Source organism: Hyaena hyaena, unplaced genomic scaffold (assembly GCF_003009895.1).
Source record: "Hyaena hyaena isolate Hyena2069 unplaced genomic scaffold, ASM300989v1 scaffold_275, whole genome shotgun sequence".
NCBI classification, from domain to species: domain Eukaryota; kingdom Metazoa; phylum Chordata; class Mammalia; order Carnivora; family Hyaenidae; genus Hyaena; species Hyaena hyaena.
Window position 1 is genome coordinate 1,531,056 of NW_024080908.1, and position 11,014 is coordinate 1,542,069.

Consider the following 11,014-nt stretch of genomic DNA (forward strand, 5'->3'; position numbering starts at 1 on the left):
CCACAAAATGTGAGATCATGACCTGAGCTGAGACCAAAGGCTGGACACTTAACTGACTGAGCCATCCAAGGGCCCATGACGCATGTGTTTTTGAGGCCTTACCGTGGGCCAAGGACTGTTGTAGATCCTGAGAACACCCAAAAGATTAAGACACAATCCTTTTCACCAAGGAGCTGTCATTCTAGTCTGGCCTAGTCTTATTTGAACTACTAAAGAAATAGCTACAAATAGACATGATGTGTGTTTTGGAGATATCTATGGGCAGCTATTGAAAGCGAAAGGAAGCGTGCCTATTTGTCAGGTGGAGGGGAGACCCACCGGAAAGGGATCCGTGGTTCCGGAAGGCAAGGTTGGAAAAGGCTTCTTGGTCAGAGGATTGTGTCAATCCAGAACTCCTCTTGGGGATGGAACCGCACCACATTGCTCTCTCTGAGGTCTGAGTGACATTCAGGCTCCTGGACTTCCATCAATGGCAAACAGTGAAGGCAGATGGCAAAACATAAGAATAATATCGACAGACCTGCTTTTTCAATGATATCTTTTTCCCCCCAGTCAGCTGAATTGTTAGAGGTGACGACTCTATTTCTTCAACTCCATTCAACAGTGGGTGCAAAGGACAGCAATTGCAATATCAGTCTTCTAAGACAATGATCCCATTACTGCTTTATATGGAAAGTAATCTGCCACAATTGTTAAACGTCTGAATTATTAGATTTGAAGCACTCCACTAGAATCCAGAAATCTAGCTAAAAGGAGAGCTGAGGGTCTTCTCTGGATAATTTGGATCTTTAAACCTTTCAATTAAACTACATAGAGAATTTAAAGACCTAGCTCCAGCTATCTATGAGGTGAGGAAGATGATCTGTCTTGACAATTGTTCCATGGATGCCCTTGCTTTTGTGTGTTAACATCACATTTTTCCCAATAACGTTTCTGCAAGATTCACATAAAAGCCTGGTCAATGGTGGATGCCTTCAGGGTTAGGAACTGGGGTAGGGGTGGGGGACAGGTGAAAGTAAGTTTAGAGAAGAGGGTTTTTGTTACCGTTGATGTTGTATTTTACCAGCTAACCTATTACCAACTTTGAAATTTTGTGCTTGCACTTTTGGCAAAGAATCAACTTGAAAAGATTTCATTTTTTAAAACAGGAAGGCACCCCCGTGCCCTCTTCGAAGACCAGACGTCCAGCTTGGGTAATGGGACTCCCAGTACTGGCCTCTCCCAGCCCCCTTCGTAATTCTTGACTTTGGAAATGGGAATGCAGCCATTGAGGGCTTTCTGATGTACAGCTGCCTTTCTCAGAGAGCACTGACCGACTAACCAAGTCTTCTGGAAGCCTTTCTTCTTCCCGTGGGGAGAGCGAGAGGGAAGACATCTGGGAGACTTCTCTGTGGTCCTGTACGGAAGTCCAGTCCTGTGCTGAAGTCCTTGAAAGCTTTACAACAGTGCACCCCTGACCTTTCTGTTGCTCTCCTTCTGTTTCAACGTTATTACTTTCCACGCATGCAAAATTTATCTCGTCCCATGATCTCTTTTGTATCTATGTTGGTTTCTAGCCAGAGGACTCACTTGAAAACAGCACACCATATTTCAGCGCTGGAAAGCATCTCATGGACTGTAACTGGAAGTGACATTTCATGTGAGGAAACTGAGGCCCAGAGGAAGAGTAACCCATACACTGGAACATTCTAACACAGCTGGGACTATACTTCAAATCGAGGTCTCTTTCCATTACCATTCTGTCCTCACCCTACCCATCCATCCCCCGCCCTTTATTCTTTTTCAGGCTATACTTATACCTCCCTAGGGTGCTAGATAATACTTGTATATTCTGGCTATTTTCATTTTTGCATACTTTTCCCATGAAGATTTTGTTGTTTCCTCTTTCAGAGACGACCCGAGGACCTCAGGCTGGCCTCATTAACTGGTCCCTATGGCACCTTAAAAGACAGTTCTCCCCAGGGAGCTGCGTGGCTCTGGGTTGTTCGACCCAAGTTGCTGAATTCCCACCAGCCCAGCCCCTCGCAGCTGAGCTAAGTTGCAAGTGGCTTGGGATCCATGTGGAGGAAAATACTTCTCCATGTGGCCAGCCTGGCTGCTTTGGATGCCATTTACAACCTTTGTGGTTTGAATCTGTTCACAGAAGAATTAGTTAATGGTTTTGAATGCCCTTAGAGAAGAAACCCAACTAGTTTCTCAGGGTACCCTTCTGGGAAGTTTTTAGCTTCAGGAAGATTATATTTCACCTGCTGTCAACAAACAAACAAACAAACAAAAACAAATCCAAATTAATGCCCTTTACAAAATTTAGTTGTGGATTCCTATGAGCCAGATATGAATCTGGAGTAAACAGAAGGCTTAGAGGTGGCAAAGCCCTTTTCCCTCAATATCTGCCTTTCTGCATTGACTTATTTAGGATCCTAAAGCCAACGCCTGTATTGCATACAGGCAGAAAAATGTGGCTATACTTATTTATATGTGATTTGAGAAAGTTAAAGCCCTCATCTCCTAAAAGTTTCTCTCTCCATTGACTCCCACTTCGGTTTGATTTTTTTTTTAAATGTTTTTTTATTTATTTCTGAGAGAGAGAGAGAGAGAGACAGCGTGAGCAGGGGAGGGTCAGAGAGAGAGGGAGACACAAAATTCAAAACAGGCTCCAGGCTTTGAGCTGGCTGTCAGCACAGCCCCTCATTCAAAGCGGGGCTTGAACCCACGAACCGTGAGATCATGACCTGAGCTGAAGTCGGACTGAGCCACCCAGGCGCCCCAACTCCCACTCTGGTTTGGCTTGATAAGTTTCTTGTTTAGATGCATGCACTTTGAGTTATTTAACCAAAACTCCCAGCCTTATCTTCAGAAGGAGAATACCAGAATGTGCATCTTACTACAGGTAAGAGCACTGGCATATGCTAAGTACAGAGCCAACGTGTTCCATGTATTTTTACATGATAATGATACATTCCTTCACTTGCTGAATCAAATGTCCGAACTCTCCATTTACTTCTTGCACCGTAGTGAAAAGATAAAGTAAAGCTGTTTCAGCCTTCCAAGAGCTCACAGTTCCTGGGAACACAGAGATCTGGAAACAGATGATTGCAGTACAGGATGGCAAGTAATTATAACGGAGGGAATTCCGAGTTCGTTGGGAGGATCTTGTGCAGCTGGAGTCCGACAGGGAAGGGGCAGATGATATCTGACTCCCGAAAGCCAGTGGGAAAGCCATCATATGGTTCCTGGGAGCTGTAGAGGTTTTTCATCATTCATAGATTCATATCACCTTCTAGGAATCTATTGAGAAGCCAAACACGTGATTTGAAAGAGGAACATTTTGGAAAGAAAAATCCCAGGGGCTGGAGATGGGGAGAGAACACAGCATCAGAAAATTCAGAGTGGTTAGGAGTCGGGGAGGGGGGGAGGGTGGGGGGCAGTGGCTTGATTGGGGGGAGGGGCAGGAGCACCCAGTGCTCAGGGAGCTCTGTCCTCTGCCAGAAAGGGAGGATACCCAGATAAACACCTGGGAAAGGAGGCCAAGTACAAATTTCAAAAGAAAACACAGAAAGCGACCTCTAGTTGTGTCACTACACTCCTATGTCCTACTCTGCTCAGAAAGCACTGATCTGTTTGAGGTACCTGGTGGCTCAGTCAGTTAAGTGCAACCTCTTGATTTGTGCCCAGTCGTGATCTCAAAGTTCATGGGATCAAGCCCTGTATCGGGCTCTGCGCTGAGCATGGAGTCTGCTTAGGATTCTCTCTCTCTCTCTCTCTCTCTCTCTCTCTTTCTCTCTGGCTCTCTCTCTGGCTCTTTTAAAAATGAACAAATAAAAAAAACAGTGGTACATCCACTATACACCCTTTCCATCCCCACTTCTGTATGTAATCCTTGTATACCTGTAAGGGGGGGACATGGAAGGGTGTTAGTATATTTTAATAATCATTTATTGGTTACTTACATTATCATATTTTTACCAGAGCATTATCACATTTTAAATGATCATTTATTAAATATACCTTCCTAACAACCCAGTGAGATTGGAATTACTGATCTCTTTTACACATAAGAAGATAGAAACTCAAAAAGGTTAAAAAATGTTGAGTCACTTGCCTGAGGTAACGTAACTAGAAATATCTCAAACAAGAGTTCAGATCCAAAGCCTATACTTTTTCTTCCACGATGTCATAACACACTGAATCAGACATACTTGGATTTCAGTTAATAAAAATAATTTTTTTTTCTTGTCTTGTGTGATTTTTCTTTTTATCTGCCTTTCTTGACAGTCTATTAATGAGGTCTCTGGCTGGTTTTGTTTTATTTATGAATGCTGTATAAATATTTGCTTCTCTAGTTTGCCTATTTTGGCTTTCTTGAGAAAATGTTCTTAGCCTATCGAAATTGTTGCCAGTGCTTCAGAGAGCGCACGTAATCCAATCAATGCAACTCAACATTTTTGCAGAACAGGTATCATGAATTCAAGAGTAGTGATGTTCTAGAGCCCTCTCTTGCTCTGACTCTGAATTCTCACTGAACTATCACCACATAGCATGTCATATATTTGTTCACATGAATATTGTGTATCCCCGTACCGGGCTGTTTGCTCCGTGAGATCTGGAACATCCTCAGTGTTGTTTAAAGACATATCCTTGGGAACTAAGTAGCCCTGGGAACTGGGAGGTGCTCTATAAGTATCCATGAAATGATTGAGTGACCATTAAATACAGAACAAAATATAAGGATGCATAAGACAATGTTTGGTCTCAGTGTGTATATCTGTTATAAATCTGAGGCTTCAGATTCACATATCAGAGATGTAACTTCTCTAGGTCCACTTAAATTAGATTCAAGCCTGTTTCCTGCCAGGAAGGCAGAAACCTTATGTGTCTAAGACTTGGTGAGAGCTTAGGTAGGCCAAGCCCGGGGCTGGGGGTGGGGTGCTCTCTGTCATCTGTCAACACTGGTCATCATCACTGGGAAGAGGTTTGGTGCTCCCTTTGTGGCTCCTCCAGGACTGGCTGCTCTCTCTTCCACTTCTTTCTTACACATAAAGGCACAGGAATTTCTTGGGCTCCTTTTCACCATCTCTTAGCTATGGTCTTTGGAACTTTCTGCCTAGATACTCTACCCATCCACACCCTCTGAGGTCTTGTCACCCTTTCTAGGCTCACTCTACAAAATGGGGTCCACTCTCTGCTCTTGAAAGCACAGCACATGTCATACTCCATTCCCCTTCCCAAGCCTGGAAGAGTGTTTTCGATTCTGGGAGAGGAGACACCCAAGCATTCCAGCTGCCCCCTGATTCTTTCCTTCGGGGCTTTGGAAAACAAAACCAGGAGCAAGAGGCTCACAAGCTTTGTGCCTTTCCCTGGAATGAGGAATATAGGCAACTAATATCTTACACAGAAAGAAGGAAAATGGGGAAATGTCAGAAGAAAAGAAATTAATACTTCAAAAATATATATTTTTTGCTATGCTCTTTTCCTAGTAAATCTTTCTTTTCTTTCTTCTAGGGGGAACAAAGGTATTTCTCATCCAGTTGTTTTATCTCTACTTTGTCCAAAATGGCAGGTTCTGGCCTGTCCTCAACTGGACTCTCCAGGGCCATAATATCATTGATCAAAGCAATCCACATGAAAGTGAGTCACGTGGTCTGTAGAGCGGGGCTAACAATCTATAGATCATGAGTCAACAGCCAACATGGCAGATGGGCTGCATACGGGAATCATAAAGCCACTTCATTTTCTGGGGCAAGGGCTGAACACTCTGTGGTTAATTAGGTTTTATTCAAGTCCATCGATTTTTCTCTCAAGACATTTACTCAGCACTTGATGTTTGTCAATAGTTAAGTAACAGGACATGAGTTCCTGAGCGTTGGCATGCCCATCAGTGTCCATTCTCGCTGTTAGATGGCACGTTGTTAGAAAGTCCAAGATGGTATCTGTGGAAGTGGCTCTACATGGGGTCAGTATTCGAGTATTTGAGGGCTCTTTCCTTGTCAGGCAGTTGCCTCTGTGCTACAGATGCCATGGGACTGGCTTGGCAAAGCATGGTCATCCAATGGCACCTCTCTATGCTGCTGTCACCTTCATTTTCTACATCCTCTACTGTGTGGGTGCTATCCCGCGGCTCCCCCGTTGTTTAGAGATTCCCCCTGCCTCTTTATTCAGTACCACAAAGATTGCTTCCACTGTCTGAGTCACACAGATTATTGAGACTTTTTTCATCACTACTATTGACGTCAACGTTCTTGCTCATGATGGACATCTCCATGGGCTGGAGAGCCCCACATCTCTTTTAGTGAAGGCCGATTCTCTGCTGGGGAGAACTCAATCCCACAAACTGGTCCAGTAGGCATCTGACTCCCACCTCCTCCTCTCACATCAGCTCATCCCCTTCCCCCAAACCCACACTGGTGTGCTCAAGAACCTCAGGAACGTCATTCTCTGGATTTTACAGCTCAAGCCCTCTTCACAAAGTCTGGACTGGATATAGCTTACTTGACATGCTTGCATCTTCCTATATCTGTAATCCCAATTTTCTCCTGGCTTGCTATCTGTAGAGCCACTCTGTCCAAGTTCTTGGCAATCTGCCCATTAGGTAATGCCTTCAAGGAGGGCTTTTTTCCTGAATCCTTCAAATGCTCACTCTTCTCTAAAGAAGATTGCTTCCTTAGAATCTTGAAATCCATTCATTTCCTCGTCTAACCTCTCTAAAAATAGTTTTGGGTATTTGTATCTCCCACTGTCAGATGGATATCCCCTCAGCCAGTTACAAGGCCAAGGGTAACTTAGTTACCATTTTTTGAGCACCTGTCATATTCCAGGCACTACTTCTGGGTAGAGAAGGAGCCCCAGTGACTCCAAAGTCCTCATTCATTCATGGATAAATTCTGGATGCAAACATGAGAGGCAGGGGGGAAAGAGGAATTCTTTCTTTATTTATTTTTTCCTTTCTTTTCCAATTTCCTGCCTTATTAGTCACGTTGAATCAAACAGAAGAAATAAATGATCACAATGTTTTCTCCAGGCAGGCACTGTGGTCCTTGCTGTCAAAAAGGTTGGTGTTTCAGAAACATTTTGTGTAGACAATTATCAGTACTTGCATCTTTGAGAGGAGATGGAAGTCACTAGAGAGAAGTGAATGGTAATACCATTTCTTTATGTTGTTTTTAGGTAGAAATACTTTAAGGAGCCTATGAGGCACTCCATCCCTTAGCTCCTGACCCCTTCAGGTGGCATTTTCATCTGGGTGTGGCAGAGTTAAACTGAAAGTCAAACAACATCTATGCTGTGGCCCAAGGTCATTTCCCCTCTTTACCTTGGGACAGCTGAGGAGAGGTTATGACTGATGCATGTACATGAGCCATTTGTTTTCTTTGGCACAAGCTGGGAGAAACAATTCCTTCTCTCCAGCCAGCAGTTCCTGGAAAGGCATCTCTTACAAGCTTACAGGCTTTAAATTGCATACTTTGGCACCTTTTGTTTGAATTATGGCATTGGATCTTTAGAGCACTTCTGTGAAACCTGTGCCCTCAAGGGTTAAATTTTATCTCTGTGAATACAGCCTATTGTCCTGGAAAGAACAGGAGATCCGCAGTCAGAAAATGTGAGCTTGAATTCCAGCTTTGTCACCTCCTGGCTGAGTGATTTTTGTTTGACAAGTCCCAACTTCAAGTTCTGTTTCTTTGTCTGTAAAATGAGACTGATAATCATGTCTGTGTCATAGGTTGGGAAGATTAAGTACAATGATATCTGTGAATAACACTTTGTAAATTCTGAGTTGAATAGGAGCTCATCTGTTCATTATTTACCTTACATTTCATCCTACACCTCTCTCATTAAGCATGCTCTGGTATGAGTCACAATCCTCAGTTTTTGTCCCAGTTCTTGCCAAGATCACCTATGATTGCATCATTTGGATGCCAATCCAACAAACTGATTGTGAGCTTGACCCCAAAGTCAATCACCTGGATTGGCTGAGCGTGGACCTTGGATCATCCTCATGGCTAGAATGGTAAATTCCAGTGATCTGACAAGCATCTCCTATCCCTACAGCCATTATATTCTTCAATGGTGACCTATTCACCAACTTCCTTGAGACTTGGTTTTCAATTGTTCCCCCTGTCTCTCAATTCATCACTTTTCTGATGGTTTTCTTTCTTTTCAGTCTAAATCTATAGTGAATCTCTTAAATTACTCTCACCAGCAAGCATTTTGGTGTCCAGATACCCTTCCCTCCTGGGTCCACCCTGTTGATTTATAGCCATTGACAAACAGACATGTGCCTTCTCCACTCAGGGCCTTGGCTGCTTAGCATCAAATACAAGACATTACCCACCGGTGTGTACTGTTACCACTAGGAGTTGGTGGACTCCAACTCAGTGGCACCCCCTGTACCATGTGACATACCTTCTACTCATCTCCACTCAGCTCCCTCTCCCATCCCTCACAAGGGCTGGTCCACAGTCATTTTAGACCTCCCACATCCTTTCTCCGTCTCTCCCACAACTTCAGCAGGTATTTGTTAAGTTTATAGGCAAAAAAATGAGTCTCTCAGACGTGAATTCCCCACCGTTCTCCCTCTGCCCCTATAAACTTACAACCAGTTTAAATGTACATTCCTCCTCACTGAGTCTCCTTCTGTACCAAAGGAGTCTCCTTCTGTACCCTAGCCTTCTGCTCCTTTCTTCACATCTTTTCTACATCTACTTTCCTATTTCCGTAAGGGAGCTGATGCCTTCACTTTCCTCTTCTAACCTGTGTTGACCGCCCTTTCCTTTCTTCACTCCTTACAAATAGGCTACACACCCGGCTATTTCATAATCCTTGAAAAACTGTTCTGATTCTGGAACTGCACCCTGTAGCTCTCTTTCCTTCTAGAGCGGAACTTCTGGCAATACCCAGTAATCCAAATCAGAACCTTCCTCCCTCCCTCCTGCTGACACGCACATTCCTTCACCCAGCAAATCACGCAGATGGTTCCCATGAACGTTTCTTGTGTTCCCCCCACACCCATCTCCCTGCTAGCTGCTTACTCTAGGCTCTCGCCTCATCTTTCCTTTCTTGCAGTTCTTATCCAACTTGTCTCCATGTCTCTGGGTTTGCATCTCTCAAATCAAGTTTATCTTTATCTTTTTTTTTTTTTTTTTTAATGTTCACTTGAGGGCGCCTGGGTGGCTCAGTCGGTTGAGTGTCCAACTTCGGCTCAGGTCATGATCTCACAGTTTGTGGGTTTGAGCCCCGCGTTGGGCTCTGTGCTGACAGCTGGGAGCCTGGAACTGCTTCGGATTCTGTGTCTCCCTCTCTCTCTCTGCCCCTCCCCTGCTCATGCTCTATCTCTATGCCAAAAAATAAATAAACATTTAAAAAAAATTTTTTTTAAATATTTATTTTTGAAGGAGAAAGACAGAGTATGAGCAGCGGAGGGGCAGAGAGAGAGAAGGAGACACAGAATCTGAAGCAGCTCCAGGCTCTGAGCTGTCAGCACAGAGCCTGATATGGGGCTCAAACCCATGAACACGAGATCATGACCTGACCTGAAGTCTGACACTTAACCGACTGAGCCACCCTGATGCCCCAGTATCTACTTCTTAATAAGCGTGTTTAAAGAAGTAAGGGGGGGGGGCAGTTGGAACCCTAAGTGGGCTTTGGAAGATGAGTGGAGTAAAACGATATAGTGAAAAGCAGAGCTCAAGGATGCTTCAGAGACACACTATTGTGATGATGGTGCTCCTTATACCTCTAGGAAGTGTTGTTCACATGCTGTTATGGAATGAATGTTCGCATCCACACATAATGCACATGCTAAAACCCAAACCCAAATGTGATGATATTAGGAGGTGGGTCCTTTGGGAGAAATTAAGGTCAGATGAGATCAGAAAGACAGAGATTCATGATAGGATGAATCTTATAGGAAGAGAATCTCTTATAGGAAGAGACCAAGGAACTTCCTCCTTAGTCTCTCTCTCTCTCTCTCCTTCCCTTCCTCTCTCCCTCCATCTCTCCTTTCCTCCATCCCTCCCTCTTTTTCATTCTGTCTCCCATATGAGGAGGTTGAGAAAAGGTGGCCATCTGCAAGCCAGAAAGAAATCTTGCACCAGAAACTGAAGCAACCAGCACCTTGATCTTCAATTTCCCAGCCTCCAGAAGTGTGAGAAATATATTTCTGCTGTTACTCTCCATAGCCTGTGGTACGTTATGATGGCAGCCTCAACAGACTAAGATGCATGGTGGTGGTTGTCAGAGCTGAAGGCTTCTTTGGTGGCCCCAGCCAGAAGTTACCTGTCTGTCCTCTGAAACCTTGGGGCACCTCTCCCTTCATACTCTTTGTACAGTATATATGGCAAAATGCAGGTCTTATTTAAGTTGAAAGCATCTGGAAGACCAGGACTGAGTCTGATTGTGAATTGTGCCCTCTCCCTAGAATTGTACATTTTGCTGCATGTACAACCACCATGGCTGTCCTATTCTAAGTCTGCTCAGAAGTTATAATATATGTAGTCAGGTTAGCATTACTGGGAGGCCCTTTGAGTTTTATATGGTCTGGGGTGGGAGCAGAACAAAGATTTAAGAGCACAAGTCAATCAACAAAAATCATGAAATGAAAATTATATTTTCTGAACTTCTGAACTTTTTATTTATGTGTTATGGATGATATTCTGGAAAAAATCTTAAATTTCCTAAGTGGTGCCTGGTCTCTATAAATCCAATTTGTCCACAGACATACCTGTGACCATATTTGGCAAATTAATCAAAGAGTTGAATACTAATAATTTTTTCCCAACCAAAAGGTTAGTTTACTCCCGAGTGATTTATATATAAATAACTATGCCTTATCTAACCTGACTGGTTCACATTCTTCTGGTAAACATAAATGAGATTTGTCTACACTTTTCCTTCATTTCCTAAGGTTTCCATGGTTTTGCTAGATAATGCAATTTTTCTTTTTACCTGCTCAGTTCCTATTATGGGAAAAAGTGTTAAGGAGACATTAAATGTTTTGATGCTACAGTTATTAGACATC